We start from the raw sequence: 19,553 nt of genomic DNA on the forward strand, positions 1-19,553 counted from the left end.
CTGACTTTTAGGAACCTGCTGGATTACCTTGTCCAACTTTGATACAGGGTGAGGAGCCCTGAATGGAGACACAGAGAGTGTGGATGGGGAACAGGAGGAGAAGTGGTGATGTGGGAAGTCCTTCTGTGTATATGTTTGTCTTATTGGTTGATAAATAAATCACTGTTGGCCAATAGGAGAGCAAGATAGGTGGGACTAGAAGTCAAGGAGGAGTCTGGGAAATATAGTCAAGAGTAGAGAGTCGCCATGTGATCATGGGAAGAAAGGACACATGAGGCTGGCATATATATATATATATAAACATTTATATATATGTATGTATGTATGTATATATATATATATATATATATACACACACACACACACACACACTATCCTATCAAGTTTTGGTTTGTTAGAAATCATACATGGTGTGAGAATATGAACAGGAAATGCAATTCAGCAGAAAATTGCCTGTACAAATATTTCTGTATTTATACACTAAAGATTTATGAAGGCCAACAGACATATTTCTCATAGAGACCTGATCTCCCTATTGATCCTGAATGATTAACGCTGTGTCACAGGTGCTCTTTAGGAAGCCAAAATGATGAGCTGAGATCCATTTCAAATGCCCTTGTCCTAATTCTGGTGCAATTATTCAAAATGTTACATAGTTATATCTTGTAAACCTATATAATTTCAAACAGAATTCTATTTTCTGGGGACAAAGTTTGTGAATATTTTCAATTGGTGTAGTCACTTTTTAAATGATAGCTGTCATACTTTTTGATAACTAAACATTCATTAAAATCTAAATCACAGTTGGTTGGATTGAAATCCTGATAAATGTTTTTTAGCTGTCAAGATAAGGATCATTTTGAGTTTTTTTAAAGTTTTTTATTGTTTATTTGTTTTTCTCATTCATTAAACATAAAAGCATTTTAATAATTGTCTTTGAAGTTATATGATTGTGTGTATGTGCACATTCAGTTACATGCATGCAATTAGATGTTTGTTTAGGTCAGAGGACAGACTTGCTTTGAAACTTAGTGAGTTGAACATTGGCTTACAATATTAAGTAATTCATTCATTCTTTAATTTATTTATTTTCTCATTCAGCTATTTACTCAAGACTTTTTATTTAGTTACTCAGACTTGATATTATGCCTCAAGGATTTTGTAGTATTCTACAAATTTTTGGTCAACAAATTACACAAATACAGTGTAGTATTCTAGATATTTTGTATTTGTATTTACATACATATTAAATTAATCCAAAAGAATGTTTTTCAGTACTGTACTTATTGTCATTTATTTGGTTCTTGTTATTGAGATTGGTTGAAATTATGAACATTGGGAGTGTGTGTGGATAATGAAAAGACTCAGAAAGACTGCTAATGGTTTCCAGATTTAATACATAAATATTTAGCATGATATGATATCTAAAACCACTGTTAATCTTTGATGATTAAGAGATATGACAATTTTTCCCAGTATTCTATTAGGAAATTAAATATATTAATAAGGGGCTGAACAGTAGCTATGTTTTAAGTTCCATGAGTGCTGAAAGTATTAACTTGTTCAGCCCAAAGATGTGCTTCTCAGAATAATGTAATTATGTACATTACAATGTACAATGTACAATGATAAATGGATTAATAGACAAATGAATGGAGAGACAGGTGAAAATGAGTAAATAGATGGCTAAATGGATGGATGCATGAATTGGCGAATGGATACATAGGTGACAAAAGAATGAATGAATGGAAGGATGAGGAAATGAATGATTAGATGGATGAATGGATGGTAGCCAAAGAAGAATTAACATAATACCATTTTGGAGTTGCATATGTTTTCCATGTTACAACAACAGATTTTATTTGCCAACAGCTATATTACAACCTTCTTGATATTACAACAGGCTATTATAATGAAATAAATTAGTTTCTAATATTTTATTCTATGCTACAAGCAAGTGAACTACTCAGTAGATAAGAAAAATGCACAATAAGACTCTACACTGAGGATTTTTCTTGTATATGTACAGTGCCTGGTGTAGCTGTCAATATTTAGCTGCTGGTCTTTGGAGTTTTGGGGGTTTTCAAAACTGTTGAAATTATATATAGTGTTTACTGGGGGCTTTCCTCCTCTAACCACTGAAATTCTGTAAAAAGAAGACTCCAAATTTCTAAACAGTATTTGTTTCATTTTTCCCTGAGTTTTCCTTACTCCCAAAACATTGCATTTCATATATGAATTTGTCTTCATTTTTAATTTAGTTTTCTTCCTATTTCCCTTTTTTCATTGCTTTCTCATAGGGTAAGAGGGCATAGGGAATTCCAACAGAATTAGGTACTTTCTAGACCAAACTATGAGGCACATTTTGTTTCTGCTTGTTACAGTTATATACAAAGCTGGAGATAAGCTGAACATGAGTGTTGATTCATGAATTCCATACACAATAAATAATGTCACTTTAATGACAAAGGACACAGCCCAATACACTAAAACTTTACTTTAACCAGATCTATGACACAGTAAAAAACAATAAGAAATCCTGCACGAGTGCAGGCCAAGCCAACCAAAAGAACAGGGAGGCAGCCTGCCTGTGGAACTTGCTCACCCCCTCAGTGTCACAGACACAATCCTCCCTAATAGCTCCCTCCTAGTTCCTTACCCTCATTGCCTTGTCTCTTCCCTCAACTCAGGTAGAAAACTCCTGCTCAAGTGCAGACCAGGACAACCAGAAGAGCAGGTAGGCCGATCCACCTAGGAACACTCCCACTCCCTTGGTTCAGTTCTCTGGCACCAACCCCCATCCCCTGTTGCCATGTCCTAGCCTCCAACTCCAGCAGCCATCCCCTGGTCAAGTTAAGTTCGCACTAGTCAGAAGAACAGGTAGGCAAACACAGGCAGAAATTCCCTGCTGGACCCGTGGCAATGCCAACTGCCAGAAGTCCAAGTAGGCCACCTGCCCACAGACTCTCTAGGTGCTCCTCCTTGCCCTGTCCCAGCCCCGAACTCTGACACAAAAACGTTGCTCAACTATAGGCCACACTAGCCATGAGAATTCTGCTTAGGCTGCCCACCTGTGGGCCAACCCTAGTCTCTGTGTGCCCCCTATGTCCCCAATTCTCTTCATCATCATCTACTTTCATCCCTCAACTCTAGAGGAGATGCCCTGCTGAACTAGAAGCCACACACTGGTCCCCAGAATTCCAGTGTCCCAGCCCCCAACTTGGGTGGATACCCCCGTGCTCAACAAGAGATCACATGACCAGAAGACCAGAGAGGAAACAGAAGCAAGGAACCAAAGAACAAAACATGCATTCATAAAAGAGAAACTTAGAAATCAGCACCTAGACCCATAATCACCCCAAATCCAGATGCCTAGACACAAGCTTAAGAACACAGGGTGGGGGGTAGGATGGAGGGAAGAGGGAATCATAGATTAGGGGACAGATCAGGCACCAGTGTGACCTCTAGTGATCTAAAGGGATGACACCAATTGGCAAGCTAAGCAATAGTGGAGAGACCTCCTCGAATGTCCATTCCTGATAATGAACTTGATGTCTATAACCATCCTAGAACCTTCATCCAGTGACTGATGGAAGCAGAGGCAAACACCCACAGTTAAACACTGAGCTGAACCCAAGGAACCCAGCAACAGAGAGAGAGGAGCGATGAGCAAATTGGCAAAGAATGGGCTGGCAAAACCAGCAGAGACAGCTGATCTGAACAGGGGAGAGCTCTTGGACCCCAGACCGACAGCTGGAAGGCCAGCATGGGACTGATCCAGACCCCCTGAATGTGAGAGTCAGTGAGGAGGCCTGGGCAACCAATGGGGCCTTGAGCAGTGGATCAGTGTTTATCCCTCGAATACAAACAGACATCGTGTGTCCATAACACAAAGAGGCATGCTCTCTCAGCCTGAACTCTTAGGGGAGTGCCTGGACCCTACTCTGAGTGAAATGACAGATTCGAGATATCCCCTATGTGGAAGGAATTGGCAATAGTGTGGGAGGATGGGCATGGTGGGGGGGAAGCTACAGGAGGAGGGGAGGGAGAGGGAACTGGACTTGACATGTATAACAAGCTATTTAAAATTAAAATAATAATACAAAAAGAACATAGGCAGCAACAGCCAGGGCACCACCAGAGTTCAGCTATCCTACTACAGCAAGTTCTGTATATTCCAACACAGCTGAAGCACAAGTAAAAGACCTATTGTAATACCAACTTTCCAAAGATAACAGAGGTACTTCAAAAGGAAGTGAATAAATACCTAAAAGAAACTCAAGAAAACCAACAACAACAACAAAAAAAACCAAACTGTTGGAGGAAATGAATAAAACCATTTAAGACCTGAAATTGGAAATAGAAACAATAAAGAAAGCACATTTGAGGAAATTCTGGAAATAAGTGGTTAGTGAACAGGAACTAGAGAGACAGGCTTCACTGGCAGAATACAAGAAATGGAAAAGAGAAGCTTGAACACTGAAGATATGACAGAAAGAAGTAGATACATTAGTCAAAAAAGTGTTAAATACAAAAAAGTTCCTGACACAAAACATCCAGGAAATATGGCACACCATGTAAAGGCCAAACCTAAGAATATTAGGAACAGAAGAAATAGAAGAGTCCCAGCTCTAAGTCCCAGAAAATGTTTTCAACCAAATCATAGAAGAAAAACTTCCTAGCCTAAAGAAAGAAACACATATAAAGGTACAAGAAGCATGCCAAACACTAAATAGATTGTACCTAAAAATAAATCCCCTTGCTAAATAATAATCAAAACAATAGAAATACAGAAGAAAGAAAGAATACTACAAGCTGCAAGGGGAAATGTGAGTACATACAAAGACAGACCTGTTAGAATTACACCAGACTTCTAAAAGCCAGAAGGGCCTGGACAAAAATGACCTTCAAACTCTAAGAGACCACAGAGGCCAACCCACACTATTATACCCAGAACAACTCACATTCACCATAGATGGAGAAAACAAGGTATTCCAAGATAAAGTCAAACTAACAAAATCAGAGGCAAAAAGCGGATATAACAACAAACACTGAAGAAATCCAAAGAATCATTAGGTTATATTTTAAAAATCTGTGCTTCACATAGACAATGAGGTCAACAATTAATACATGGGACCTTCTGAAACTGAGAAGCTTATGTAAGGCAAAAGACACAGCCAACAAGACAAAAAGGCAGCCCACAGAATGGGAAAAAATAATTACTAATCTCACATATGACAGAGGGCTGATCTCCAAAATTTACAAAGAACTCAAGAAGCAAGTCTCCAAAAGACCAAAGGATCCAATTAAAAAGTGGGCTACAGAACTACATAGAAAATTCTCAATAGAGGAGTCTAAAATGGCTGAGAGGCACTTGAGAAAGTGTTCAACATCCTTAGCCATCAGGGAAATGCAAATCAAAACAACTCTGAGATACCATCTTACTCCTGTCAGAATGGCTAAAATCAAAAACACCAATAATATTTTATGCTGGAGAGGATGTGGTGAAAGAGGAACACTCCTCCACTGCTGGTGGGAGTGTCAACTCATACAGCCACTTTGGAAATCAGTATGGAGATTCCTTAGGAAAATGGTAATCAGCCTACCACAAGACCCAGAAATTCCACTCTTAGGTATATATCCAAAAGATGCACATTCATACAACAAGGATATCTGTTCCACTATGTTCATAGCAGCATTATATTTGTAATAGCCAGAACCTGGAAGCAACCTAAATGCCCCACAACTGAAGAGTGGATAGAGAAAATGTGGTACATTTACACAATGGAGTACTATCAGCAGAAAAAAAACCAATGGAATCTTGAAATTTATAGGCAAATGGATGGCATTAGAAGAAACCATCCTGAGTGAGGTAACTCAGTCACAAAATGACAAGCATAGTATGTACTCTCTCATATATGGGATTTTAGACTTAGATCAGGGGAGTGTGAGCCTACATCCCCATGGCCAGAGAATCTGGGAAACAGAACCTTCAGCCAATGACTGATGGAAGCAGAGGCAGATACTGAGCTGAACTCAAGGAACCCAGTGACAGAGAGGGAGGACTGATGAGCAAAGTGGTTAAGACTGGACTGGTTCAACCCCCAGAAACAGCTGACCTGAACAAGGGGTAGCTCTTGAATCCCAGCATGGGACAGATCAAGACCCCATGAATGTGGGTGTCAGTGAGGAAGCCTAGGCAATCTATGGGGCCTTGGGTAGTAGATCAGTATTTATCCCTGGCATACAAATGGACTTTGGTTGCCCATCCCACAATGAGAGATGCATTCTCATCCTGGAATCTTGGGGGAGGATCTAGGCCCTACCCTGGATGAAATGATAGACTATGGACACCCCCATGTAGGGCCTCACCCTCCCTGGGGAAAGACAAGGGTATTTGGGGGATGGGTGGGAGGGGGTGGGAGGAAGAGAGAGAAAGGGAGAGGGACCTGGGATTGACATGTGAAGCAATCTTGTTTGTAATTTAAATTAAAAAATAATAAAATAAAATAAATAAAAATAACAACCCTGAGACAAAAATAAAAGAACATCTATCCAGAACCTGACAGGCTTGCCTTTATATGTTACTTGGCCTTTGAGATCTATAAGGATGACACCAGCTGGCAATGTAAGCATTAGTGGAGAGTCTACCTTAAATGCCCTTCCCTCATAGTGAGATTGATGACTCCACCCTAGAGTCTTCATCCAGTGGATGAAAGCAGAACTAGGCAGACACCCACAGCTAAACACTGAACTGACCTCTTGGAACCCAATTGCAGAGAGGAAGGAGCAAAGGGGTCAAGACGGGGCTGGTGAAACCCACAGAAACAGTTGACATGAACAAGGAAGAGTTCATGGACCCCAGACTGATTATTGAGAGGTCAGCATGGGACTGATCCAGACCCCCTGAACATGTGTGTCAGTGAGGAGGCCTCAGCAATCTATGAGGCCTTGGTTAGTAGATCAGTATTTATCCCTGGTGTACAAATGGACTTTGGGAGCCCCTTCCACAAAGAGGGATGCTCTCTCAGCCTGGACACATGGGGGAGGGCCTAGGTCTTACCCTGGGTGATATGACAGACTTTGGAGATTTCCCCATGGAGGGCCTCACCTTCCCTGCGGAGTGAAGGGGGATGGGATGGGGTGATGGGGAGTTGTTGGGGCCAATGGAGAAGGGGAGGGAGAGGGAACTGGGATTGACATATGAAGCAAGCTTGTTTCTAATTTTAAAAATTCTTAATTTAAATGTACAATAAAAAAGTGTTAAAAATAAATGTGTTACTTTAAAAAAATCTGTGCTCCACAAAACTAGAAAATCTAAAAGAAATGGAGACTTTTCTTAATAGATACACCTTACTAAATTTAACTCAAGATCAAATAAACAATTTAAATAGACCTATAACCTCCAAGAAAATAGAAGAAGTCATCAGCGTTTCTCAACCCAAAAGCACGGGACCAGAATGTTAGAGCTCATAATTCTAACAGACTTTCAAAGGAGAGTTAATGTCAATACTCCTCAAATTATTCCACAAAATAGAAACAGAAGAACATTGCCAAATTAATTTTATGAGATTACAATCACCTTGATACTCAGTCATAGATAGACCAGTTGCACTTATGTCCATAGATGCAAAATTATAAAATAATCAGAAACTGATTTTACAAACACGTTGGAAAGATCATCCACCATCATTCTAGAGATGTAGGGATGGTACAACACAGGAAAATCCATTAATGTAATTCACCATATGAACAAACTGAAAAAACCTCACATGATCATCTCATGAGAACCAAAAGTTCTTTGACAAAATCCAGCATCCTTTCATGATAAAAGTCTTGGATAGATTAGGGACACAAGGTGCATAACTAAACACAATAAAAATAATTTACAGCAAGCTTATAGCCAATATAAAATGAATGGAGAGAAACTGAAAGCAATTCCTTTAAAATCATGAACAAGACAAAGCTGTCCACTGATTCCCTATCTATTCAATATAGTGCTTGAAGCTCTAGCTAGAACAATAAGACAACTGAAAGAGATCCATTAAGGATGAATTCCACAAATTGGAAAGGAAGAATTCAATGTATTATTTGTAGATGATGTGTTAGAATTTATCAGCAACCCCAGAAACTCTGTCAGAAATTTTTTACAGCTGATAAATACCTTCAGTGAAGTGACAGGGTACAAAGTTGTCTTTAAACAAACAGAAAAAGAAACCAAGGGTAAAATACCCTTCACAATGGAAGCAAATAATGTAAAGTATCATAACTCTAACCAGGAAAATGAAAGACCTGTAAGACAGAAACTTCAAGACTTTCAATAAAGAAATAGAAGACAGAAGAGCTCCCATGCCCAGGGATCAGTAGGATTAACATAGTCAAAAAAATCCATCCCACAAAAATCAGTGTATAGATTCAAATCAGTACCCAATCAACATTCCAGCACAGATCCATACAGACCTTGAAATGGCAATAATCTTCATCTGGAAAAACAAAAACTTCAGGCTGGTTAAAACAGTCCTGTACAATAAAAGTTCTTCTGGACGTATCATTATCCTTGATTTCAGGTTGTACCACAGAGCTACAGTAATAAAAATGGCATCTGTATTGGCATATAAACAGGCAGGTAGTACAATTGAATCAAATCAAAGACCCAGAAGTAAATCTACACACCTACGGGGACCTGATTTTTGATAAAGTAGCCAGGAAAGCACAATAGATAGAGAAAGCATTTTCCACAAATGGTGTTGGTTTACCTGGAAGTCTGCATGACCACCCTACACAAAACTCAAGTCCAGATGGATCAAATACCTCAACATAAAGTCAGATACACTTAACCTCATAGAAGAGAAGGTGGGGAATAGCCTTGAACGTATTGGTACAGGAGACCACTTCTTGACTAGAACACCAATAGTACAAGCATTAATACCGATGACAAATGGGACCTCATGCAACTATAAAGTGTCTGAAAGGCAAAGGACACCCTCAATAGGACAAAATAGCAGCCTACAGAATGAGAAAAGATATATTTTTACCAATACCATATCAAATGGATGAATAATATCCAAAATATATAAAGAACTAAAGAAACTAGACATCGAAAAACCAAATGATCTAATTTAAAAACAGAGTTCATGTCTAAACAGAAAAATTTCAATAGAGTAATCTCAAGTGGATAAGAAACACTTAAGGACATGTTCACTATCCTTAGCCATTAGGGACATGCAAATTAAAGCTATGTTGAGATTCCATCTTTCAACTGTTAGAATGGCTAAAATCAATAACACAAGTGACAGCTCATACTGCTGAGGATATAAAGTAAGGGAAACACTCCTCTATTGCTGGTATGAGTGCAAACTTGTTCAGTCAATTTGGAAATCAATATAGTAGTTCCTCATAAAATTGGCAATCAATTCACTTCAAGGCCCAGCTATACCATTGTTGGGTATCTACCCAAAGGACATTTCATCTTACCACAAGGTTATTTGCTTAACAATGCTCATAGAGGGTTTATCCACAATAGCCAGAAACTGGAAACAACTTAGATTTCCCCAGTCATCGCACAAAAAAATGGTATATTTACACAACAGAGTGCCACTCAGATGTCAAAAAAATAACAATGAAATTTGGAGGTTACTGTATGGAACTATAAAAAAGTTCATCCTGAGTGAGCTAACACAGATACAGAAAGACAAATGTGGTATAATGTCCTCACTTATAAATGGATATTAACTGTTAAGTAAAGAATAGCCACCCCACAACCCACAGACACAGAGACCCTAGGTAACAAGGAGTGCTTAATGGGGCGGGGGGGAACGGGACGGGACATGGCTCTCCCTGGAAAGGGGAAATAGAATAGATTTTTCAGGTAGACTGGGGGTAAATGAGGATAGAAACAGGAGGGATCAGGTGAAGAGGTGATAGAATAAGGGACAGAATATGGAGAGAGGAATTGGTAGGCATTTGTGGGGCAATGTGGAAATCTAGTATAGTGAAAACTCCCTGGAATCTATGAGGGTGACCCTAGTGAAGACTCCTAGTAATGTGGAATACAGAGCCTGAACTGGCCATCTTCTGTAACCAGGCAAGGCTTTCAGTGGAGGGACTGGGACACCAACCCAGCCATCAAACTTTCCACCTACAATCTGCCCCGTCTGCAAAATATGCTGAGACAATGTTGGCTCAGAACATGTGGAAACTGCCAACCAACCAATGGCTGATCTGAATAGAAGCCCATGCCATGAGAGGGAGCCATGCTGGACCCTGCCTGGATAGCCGAGAGCCCTAGGAGAAGCAAACACAACTAGCAAAAACAAACAAACAAAAACATCAATGAAATGATTCCTCATGATATTCGGCTGTACTCACAGATCAATGCCTATCACAGTCGTTATCTAAGAAGTTTCCCCAAGCAGAAAACTCACAAATATGAGGCAGAGCTTAGGGAACCAAGCCAGAGAGGGGGAGGAAAGATTGTAGGAGCCAGGTGGGTCAAGGAGATGAACCAGGAACACATAGTCCACAGAATTAACTAAGCAAGGCTCAGATGCTCAGAGGCTGAAGCCACAAACATGGAACCTGAATGTCTCTGTGCTAGGTCCTCTGAAAGTACACTATGGTTGATAGCTTAGCATTTTTATGGGACTCCTAACAGTGGGAATGGCAGCGTCTCTGACTCTTGTCTGCTGTTGGGACCCTTTTCATCCTGCTGGGTTGCCTTGTCCAGTCTTGATGTGAGAGTTTGTGCCTAGTCTTATAGTATTGTGTTATTCTTTGTTTGGTTGATACCCCTGGGGCCTGCTCGTTTGTAAAAGGTAATGGAGAAGTGGATCTTGGGGAGAGGTGTACTGGGAGGATTGGAGGGAGGCAAGGATGATTTCAGGATGTATTGTATGAGAGAAGAATAAATTAAAAACAAGAAATTAAGAAATTGGCTACTAAGAATCATAATTAGTGCAGTAACTAACTTTCAGTGGTGTCTACTGTAATGATGAAGTATCCCCACAGGGCAATGTCTACTGAATTTTTCCTTTGAGTAAAAAAATGTCTGAGATGTTATTATTCTCACTTTACAGATGAACAAAGTCAAAGCAATGATATATCAGATGGGAAATTTATGGGTTTGGAAAGTGGCCACAACAATATTTTCAGTCAAACATGCTTTATAAAAATCTTGTCATTTGCTGCGGGTGGTGCGTGCCTTTAATCCTAGCACTTGGGAGACAGGGGCAGGAGAATTCCTATGAGTTTGAGGCCAACCTCATCTTCCAAGTTAGAAAGGGCTACACAGAGAAACTCTGTCATTAAAAACAAACAAGCAAACAAAATAAGACAACAACAACAAAAAACCTTGCCATTCTATATACAGGTGAAGTCTATTGGCTCCTTCTATGACTTCTCACTTTGAGGTTTATCTGGTTGGTCAAATACAGTTAAAATAATTTTGTGACTTTTCTGCTAGTTTGTAGAAAGCATTCAACTTCTCTTCTGGCTCTTCTTTCAGGATATTCAGCCTTGAAATGACTAACATGTTGTAAGGGATCGAGGTCGCAGAGGGAGAACATTTGCCAGTTGGTCAATGAAGAGGCCTGACATCAACGGTTAGTGAGTGAAATATCTAGAGATAGATCCAGGTCCTAGCCTCTGAACTTTTCAGCTGATGGAGCACAAGTGAGACACAGAGACAATCCATTCCTCTTACACCTCGCCCAAATTTGTGATGTAGAAGCATGAACATTGTAAATGGATGGTCACATTACACAATGAAGTTTTGAGGATTGTTATGATCATAACAACGGAAGTAACAATATCTTGTGCAAGAGCACAAGTAGAGTACTTCGGCTATCATCCAGACAGATTGGCACCTGATCACATACTCTTGGATGCAATGCACTACTTTATGAACCAGTACTCCTACGAACTTTGCTGTGTTGTCCTCACAAAACCTAATGGCATCCAACAACAAAGACAAATTGCTAAGCCCCATGTTCTTAGTCCACATCTGCCTTGCGATCTGGTACACACAGTTGTTGACATATTTAAAGCAAGCTGCTAGGAGGAAAGAGAGCTTTAGCCCCTGGGAATCAGCTCTTCACTGTAAATCACTATGAGATTGTTGGTTTTGCATAATCCATCTCTTATGATATTTTATTTTTATCATTTGTAGCCCATGATTTCATTAGGAATGACACGTTCACTAACAGACCTAGTTCATGAACACTCCAAGCTTAAGACTCTAGAATTTGTGATTAATGTTGAATTCAGGAAAGAAATTATACCATTGAGGTTAATGAAAGTTCAATCAGCCACACTCACCTTGGGGATAGTCTCAATTCACTAAAAAATATGCATTTTAAAATTTAAGATGAGCATTATTTCAAGAGATGACAAAAGGAAAACTTGATTCAAACTAGAAATGGCTATGATTAAAATGTTTGCATTTTATGATTACATACAGAAAGTCTACTTGCCTTAAAAGATGCTATAAAATAATTGTGTTGTAATGTGACATCCATATCCTCAGTGATGCTTATAATAAGAATTTGGATCTGGCTCTCTGGGCAGAGGAGCCAGCTTCTATCCAAATGTACTCTAACAGAGTTGGTCACCTACTGACCTGGTTCTAATTGAAGCTCTCCTATCCTGATGCATTTATCTGCTGCTGTTTCTTCTGCTATTTCCTGATGATCCATCACTGAATTCTTGGTTATTAAATTTCTTGCAGACTGCTCCTTCTTTCCTTCCTTCCTGGTACTCTGCTGGAAGCAACTTCTATGTCTACAAGCTCATGTAAACTAAGACATACCAATTTTAACCCCACCCCAGTCTGAAAAGAATCTACTTCCTTCAGAAGGCACCAAAACACAGAGGTTGTACTGCTAGCATTTGTTGACACATTCTACTCCAACACCTTTACTAGCTTTCCTCTGATCTATGTGTTCATTCAGCTGCTTGTTCTGAAAACCTTTACTGAGTTGATCCTGTGGTCCCAGCACTGAGGCTAATCTAGGGATTAAAACAGATTACAACATGATAGCATTCCCCAGGGATTCCAGCATAGAATGAGAAGGACAGAAGCACAAGCCTGTCTAGATGACGTAGATCAAAGTTACTCTGCCACGTGAGTAACTTGAGAAAATTTGAGAATCAAGAGAAAGGTTTTCTTGGCCCTTCAGAATTATTAGAGTAGTGCTACATGTATCGTTAATCAGACTCAAATAGATCATGCTAAATGTTTTGTAATCTTTTGGCTGTAAGGCATTGCTAATGACATAAACAACAAGATACCAACATAACCCTAGTGTAATTCAGACTCAGTTGAAAGCACAGAGCTTTCAAGAGTTTGCAGCCCTGTATCAAAGACAAGGCATTGTGTAGTCTGTTCTGGTTTTGATACTGAATGTTCTAACAGATCCATGGGTTGAATTCTCCAGCTGGCTATTGTGGTAAGTGCTGGAAACTTCAGGAGTTGAGGCCTAGGTGGAGGGAGCAGGTTGTGAGGATATGGGTTTCCTGGATGTAGTATGACCCAGACTCCTTCATTTATTGTTGTTTTCCAGCTGATATGAGGCAATCACCTATCTTCCTTCATCTTTTGCCACCGTGGTATTCTGCCTCACTGTGGTCCAGAAACAACAGAGGGACTAAGCATAGATTGAAGCTTCTGAACCTGGAAGTCAAAATCAGTCTCCCTCTTTAAACTATTTCTCTTTAAATGATTGTCAGAGCAACGGAAAAGTGACTAAACACCATCAATTGCATACCATTGAATCTGCACCTGCATGATCCTCCAAATATTTTGGCACTAGATTGGTGATTTACACATATGAATACTTTGTGTCAACAGGGTATTGGAGTTTGGGAGTGCATATGCACATCCATGTGTGTGTACATGGAGGAAGAAGATAGAGAAACATTTCATATATGTTTCTCAGGCATCATCACTTACTTTGCTTCATAGTTCTCCCTGGCCTGGGGCTCACCATGTAGGGTAGTCTGGCTGACCAGCAAAACCCAAGGGATCTGCCTGTCTTCTCTACAGCTGCAATTACAAGAACACTGGCTTTTAAATATGTGAGTTCAGGGGATTGAATACAGGAATTTTTGCTTGTGAGGCAAGCATTTTACTGACTGAGTCTTCACCCACCCCAGTCTTAAAGTGACACTCTGATGTCCCTTAAAGTATGCATAAGAACTAAGACTGATTGCATTGAATGTGCAGAGATAGGCTTCTGAATGAATGAATCTGCAGGGGGGGGGCCCAGGTCCCCATGAGTACTCACTTTAGTACTCTTTCTGATGAACATGCATTAGGCCTCACCACAGTACCGGGGTCATGCTCATTCTCACCAATGAACAATCATCAGCATAGGGAATACAGATGCTCACAACAGATAGCAATTCTCTAACAGGGCAGCAGAACTGGAGGAAATACAGACTCTATTAGATGTGTCACCTACTATGTGCACAGAAGCATTATTGCATAGCTGTTCCCTTAAAATCTATATGCCAATTACTACAGAAAGCAAGAGTTCTCCCCAGTGTTCCAGAGGAGCAAGCCTGTAAGAGTGATATGTGTCGATACCCCAAAGCCTCTGAGGAGTGAAGAACTGTTTTAACTCTCCCAGGACCAACTTCCTGTCTGTGCTGCCATGGAAACCAGTCTCTTGTCCGACTTGAGTTCTCCGATAATTAGTCTTAAAAGAACATTCTTGATTTGTAAGTGAACAAATCAGCCCTCTGCACCAAGGTTGTTGTATGCTTCAAAGTCTGAATGCGATGGTGTTTGACAAAATGGTTTATAGTAACTCATTTATTTAAAATTACTTAGTGGGGACATACTATACTCAGGGCCTAGTAGAATCACTTCTAGAGGAAGCCTGCATGAAACCAGCAGGTCAGGAACACTTACCTATCCCTGCCAGACTTCAGGGTCAGGTTTTCTATAACTATGCTACTCCAGCACTCAAAAGGAATTCTTATTTTAGCTTCCTACTAGGACGTAGATGATCTCCTGCTTTGCCTTCTTAAATGTTGCTAATGGTGATATAACAATGCCTCCTGTGATTGACATGTGAGTTGTGACTATTTTACATTAATTGTACTTGTTTATTACCATTTTTTAAATTTCCATTTCTTATATGTATCTGACCAGGGACTGTGGATATCACATGGAAAATATCAGAGTACAAGGAACTTTCCACCAGATGAAGAATTTGGTGATTTCATTGGAACAGTCTCCATAGGAAGGGCAGAATACACAGCCAGACAGAATAGTCCATAAGGGACCAGTTCTGGGCAAAGTGAAGAACAAACTTTGAGGGGGGGTCAGCTTTTAAAGAGATTTCTGAATATAGTTCACATATAGAGTTCTGTACATGGTCTCAGCTGCGAAGCTTGGTTCAGAAATAGAGATGTTTATTAAATATTCAAAAGCATCCAGTTAACATGACTGTTCAAGAGTAATGGAATGTTTTCCTCCAGTTAGGAGTACTTAAAGCTTACACACGTGTCCCCTACACTATGTGTTTGTTTTGAGGCACTCTTATGTGCTGCAGGCTGGCTTTGAACTCACTGTGGGGTCAAGGGTGAAGTTAAACTTCTGATCCCTAGCTCCCAAGTACTTGGATTACAGTTGTGAAACATCATAATCATTTTTGTATGATGCTGTGGATTCACCTTAGGGTTTCCTGCGTACTAGGCATGAGCTTTACCAATGGAAACATACTCCCAGATTAAATTAGACATTGCATTTCTATATCATCAAATTTTTGTTTGGAATAGATGTTCCCTTTGAGAATTTTGTGTAGCTGATTACAGAAACAAGACAGGGACAAACAAAACAGAGACAGGAAGAGGGAAGCTACTGCCACCTAACCATATTCCCAATGAAATATTCCAAATTAAATCATGGCTTAAATGATTAGATATAAAGTGTGTAACATGTTAAACAGTTTTGAAATAGTAGCTGATCATGTCATTATTATTTTCTTGAAATTATTTTTATTGCTAACTAAACTTAAATGTTAACCTGAGTATTCCTGTTTTTAAGAATGTTTTCCTATGGTATGATTTAAAATTATTAATAGAGACCCATGCGTGTCTTCCTTGTAAAGCATTCTCATGCATTATTTCAATTTAATCATACCCCAATTTGTTGATGCATTGTAGATATTTTTTGAGTGTGTTACTTTTTCGTGAAAGGCCTAACAGCCATTTCCCCCTCCCAAGCAGCTTCTTCTTAGAATGGTTAAGATTTAGAAGGCTTTCCTATTTACTCACGTTTTAATGATGTACATTTCTACTTCACTGGTGGCAAAGGCTGATCAGTCATGGAAAGGTCAGTTAACACTAAATAGACCCTTTCTTTATGTAATTACAAAGAATGATATCTTTGTGCTGATGGCATTGCACACCAAGTGGATGATGCAGAGAATTAATGTGCTGCCTTGTTGGCCCATGGGATGCACATTCTGATACAATAACCACAACTTACTCTAATTATGCTGCTTTAAAAGGTCATCAGCAAAAGGAGTTAAGGAATTATAACTAACTCTATCATAAAGAAATACTGCTCTACATAAATGGGGAAACTATAAGAGCAGACCTAAAACCTTCATTACAGGTTGGAGAGAAGTCAGTCTAAAAGGATAAAGGGGAAGGTGATGGGTGTGAGCAGAAATTGAGGAAGCTGAAAAATTTACAGGTATGATCTTTTTTTGCCATGTGCTATTGATTAGGTTGGATAACTTGATCTCTTGGTATATTTGTGGGTAAGGCGTAGTTTTGAATTTTTCATGGTCATATCCATGTTTCTGTTACACCAGATTAAAAATAAAATCTTTTGTTATTAAATAATACATGCTGATTAGATGTCATATATAACCACAAACTGGTACATGACTCAACTACTGTTATTTTTAACTTGGAGTTAGTTTTAATATACAGTATATAATCCATTCAGGAACAAGAATTGATAATAGCAAAAAAAATCTTAATCTTATGCTGATGGTGTGGAAATGGAAGACAAGGGGGTCAATTTATTGTCCTAGATCATCCATGAATAATATAACATCCAGATGAGTATCCAGTCTGGTTTGAGTCCAACACCTTTTTCCAGCTCTCAGTCTGTCCCTAATCTCAGATCTGAATTGCAGCACTCCTGAGTCTAAACTGATGATTTGAATGTCCTTACTTCTGAGTACCCTGGAAATTCTGTCTGTTAAAACAAAACAAAAAGCAGTAGATATTCTTACAGAAAAGGGTATTTTAAGTCTAGGCATTTCTTCCTGTCTTTTCCAGGGATCACACAGCACGAAACAGAGGTGACAATGCAAGATGTTCACAGTCTGACAAAAGTCCACCTTCTCTGCTGATACTCTTAGTTCAACAATTCCCCTCCTTGGGAAAGAGGAGACTACACATATCTCTATCCACTTAACATTTTTGTTCAGCACTTTGGGTCACTCTTAAGAACTTGCAATGCATCTCAAGTATAAGTAGGATCCAAAAGCACTAGAAGCAACCCTCATCTTGGGATGTGTCTGCTGTTCAAATGAACTTAATCCTAATGTGAAAAGGAATCAGCAAACCTTGGCTCTGCAGCCAAATCTATGCCTGCCTGCTTCTTAAGTGCACTTCACTGGCATACAATCACACCCCTCAATTTGCATATATTTACATATTGCACAAGGCTATTTTACCTCTACAGTTGCAATGTAACTATAGAGATGGAATGGACTTCAAAGTCTAAAATAGGTGTTTTCTGTCTCTTTCCAGATAAACTTGGCTAACCGCTTCTCTAGATAATGAGGTGGCAATTTAGATCTCACACTCCGGGTATATTGGAAGGTGAGAGACCACTACTCAAGGCATTTTCTTATGTTTTGTTTTTTGTTTTTTGTTTTTTTGGCAGTGGCAAATACTAAAAGAAGTGGGAACATTAAATCAATAACAACTTCAAAATTGCTTAAAATAATGAAAGTTTTAAAATTACTTTCAAAATGGATTTAATAATTTGTCAGAAGCTGTCAAACATACTAAGGTACCATTGATAGTAGTGTCAAATGTGTCTCCTTTATCTGCATCTCATTTAGAAGGCAGGCTAGAGTTTGCTCAATTTATTTATTTATTTTTTGTTTTTTGAGACAGGGTTTCTCTGTATTGTTTTGGAGCCTGTCGTGGAACTTGCTCTGTATGTAGATCAGGCTTGGTCTGGAAGTCACAGAGATCCACCTGCCTCTGCCTTCCAAGTGCTGGGATTAAAGGCATGTGCCACCACTGCCCGGCCAAGAGTTTGCTCAATTTTTGAATCCGCAACTTTTATTATGAAAGTCTAGGATGGACTTTAGCTTGCCAAGCTGAATTTTAATTTTGGCAGGTAATCGTCAGAATGGCTAAGTAAAATTGGATGGTCCTACTTCCTTACACGGTGTAGAAGTTGGAAGAAATGGTGTAGACATGCATTGGAGTGATGTCATGTGACCTTTAAAATATACCACTAAGCAGAGAACAAGGGGGAAAATGGTAACTTCTTCACAAGGCAGCACAAGGGGAAAGGACAATGGATGATTAAAAGGAAATAAGAATTAAGAATTAAAGGGGTGAAATAAACTAGGATGCAATATTTGGGGTATATAGGCTGATTTGATCAGAGTTTGTTTCCTACCCATATGGTTGAGCGCACACAGATGGTACATTTAAATGCATATAACCCTAACACAAGGTAAACCAAACATCAAGCAACTCAGGAAATATGTGTCTCTAAAACAGGGTTCCCTGGGCCAAGTGCACTGGACTTGTTATACTACAGTAGTGATGCATGGACAGTGAAGGAAACCACAGCCAGTGCCACTATAAGGAGTTGCCAAATTTATAGCTATTTTTCACCGTGTCTTGTTCTTTTTTCAAGTTTGTGCTTTTTGTTTTCCTTATTTTCCCTTTCTGTTTCCTCACCCCTGCCTTAGATCCTACTTAGGAATGAGTTCTCAGTCTTCCAAGATCTTGTAACCACCTTTGCAGGGAGGCTTATGTCTTATAAGCACTGTAAAGGCCGAGACAGAATTCCTGAGTTTACTGACCATTCAGTTCAAATGAATTATTACTCCATGTTCACTGAGAGGCAGGCTCCCCCTGCAAAAAAAATCCCAAAGAAAGAAAGAAAGAGAAGGAAATGAGTTATTGAGAATATTACTGATTTTAATCTCTGGCATTCACATGCATGTGCATATGTATGCATACTCATCCATACATATATATACACACACACAAGTATATCTCTACACACATGTGCACAAATGATAAATATTTCCACTCTTCTCATAGAAAAGGCTACAGAAAGAGAAGAGCGTGGGCTTCAGTCTTACATCAGGCTCACCTCTGCACTGCAGCTGCTGTTTTATTATAGTTATAACTTTGTATTAATTCCCCACCTCTTTGAACAGTTTTTGCCGTATTAACTTTGTGCCCTTACATGTGATGCATAGTAGACTCAGTAAGCATCATTCCAGCTAACAGATGAGTGAAATCGTGTAATCCCCATGCCTTCCTGCGCA

General features: G+C 39.3%; 1 protein-coding gene across 1 annotated transcript in view; it reads right to left on the bottom strand.

Moving 5' to 3' along the window:
* The window catches only part of Ccdc178 (coiled-coil domain containing 178), a 388,724-nt gene that overhangs the window by 118,104 nt on the left and 251,067 nt on the right, over window positions 1–19,553 (bottom strand). The gene's annotated exons all lie outside the window — the stretch shown is intronic.

This window comes from Mesocricetus auratus, unplaced genomic scaffold (assembly GCF_017639785.1).
Source record: "Mesocricetus auratus isolate SY011 unplaced genomic scaffold, BCM_Maur_2.0 Super-Scaffold_100015, whole genome shotgun sequence".
Taxonomy (NCBI): Eukaryota; Metazoa; Chordata; class Mammalia; order Rodentia; family Cricetidae; genus Mesocricetus; species Mesocricetus auratus.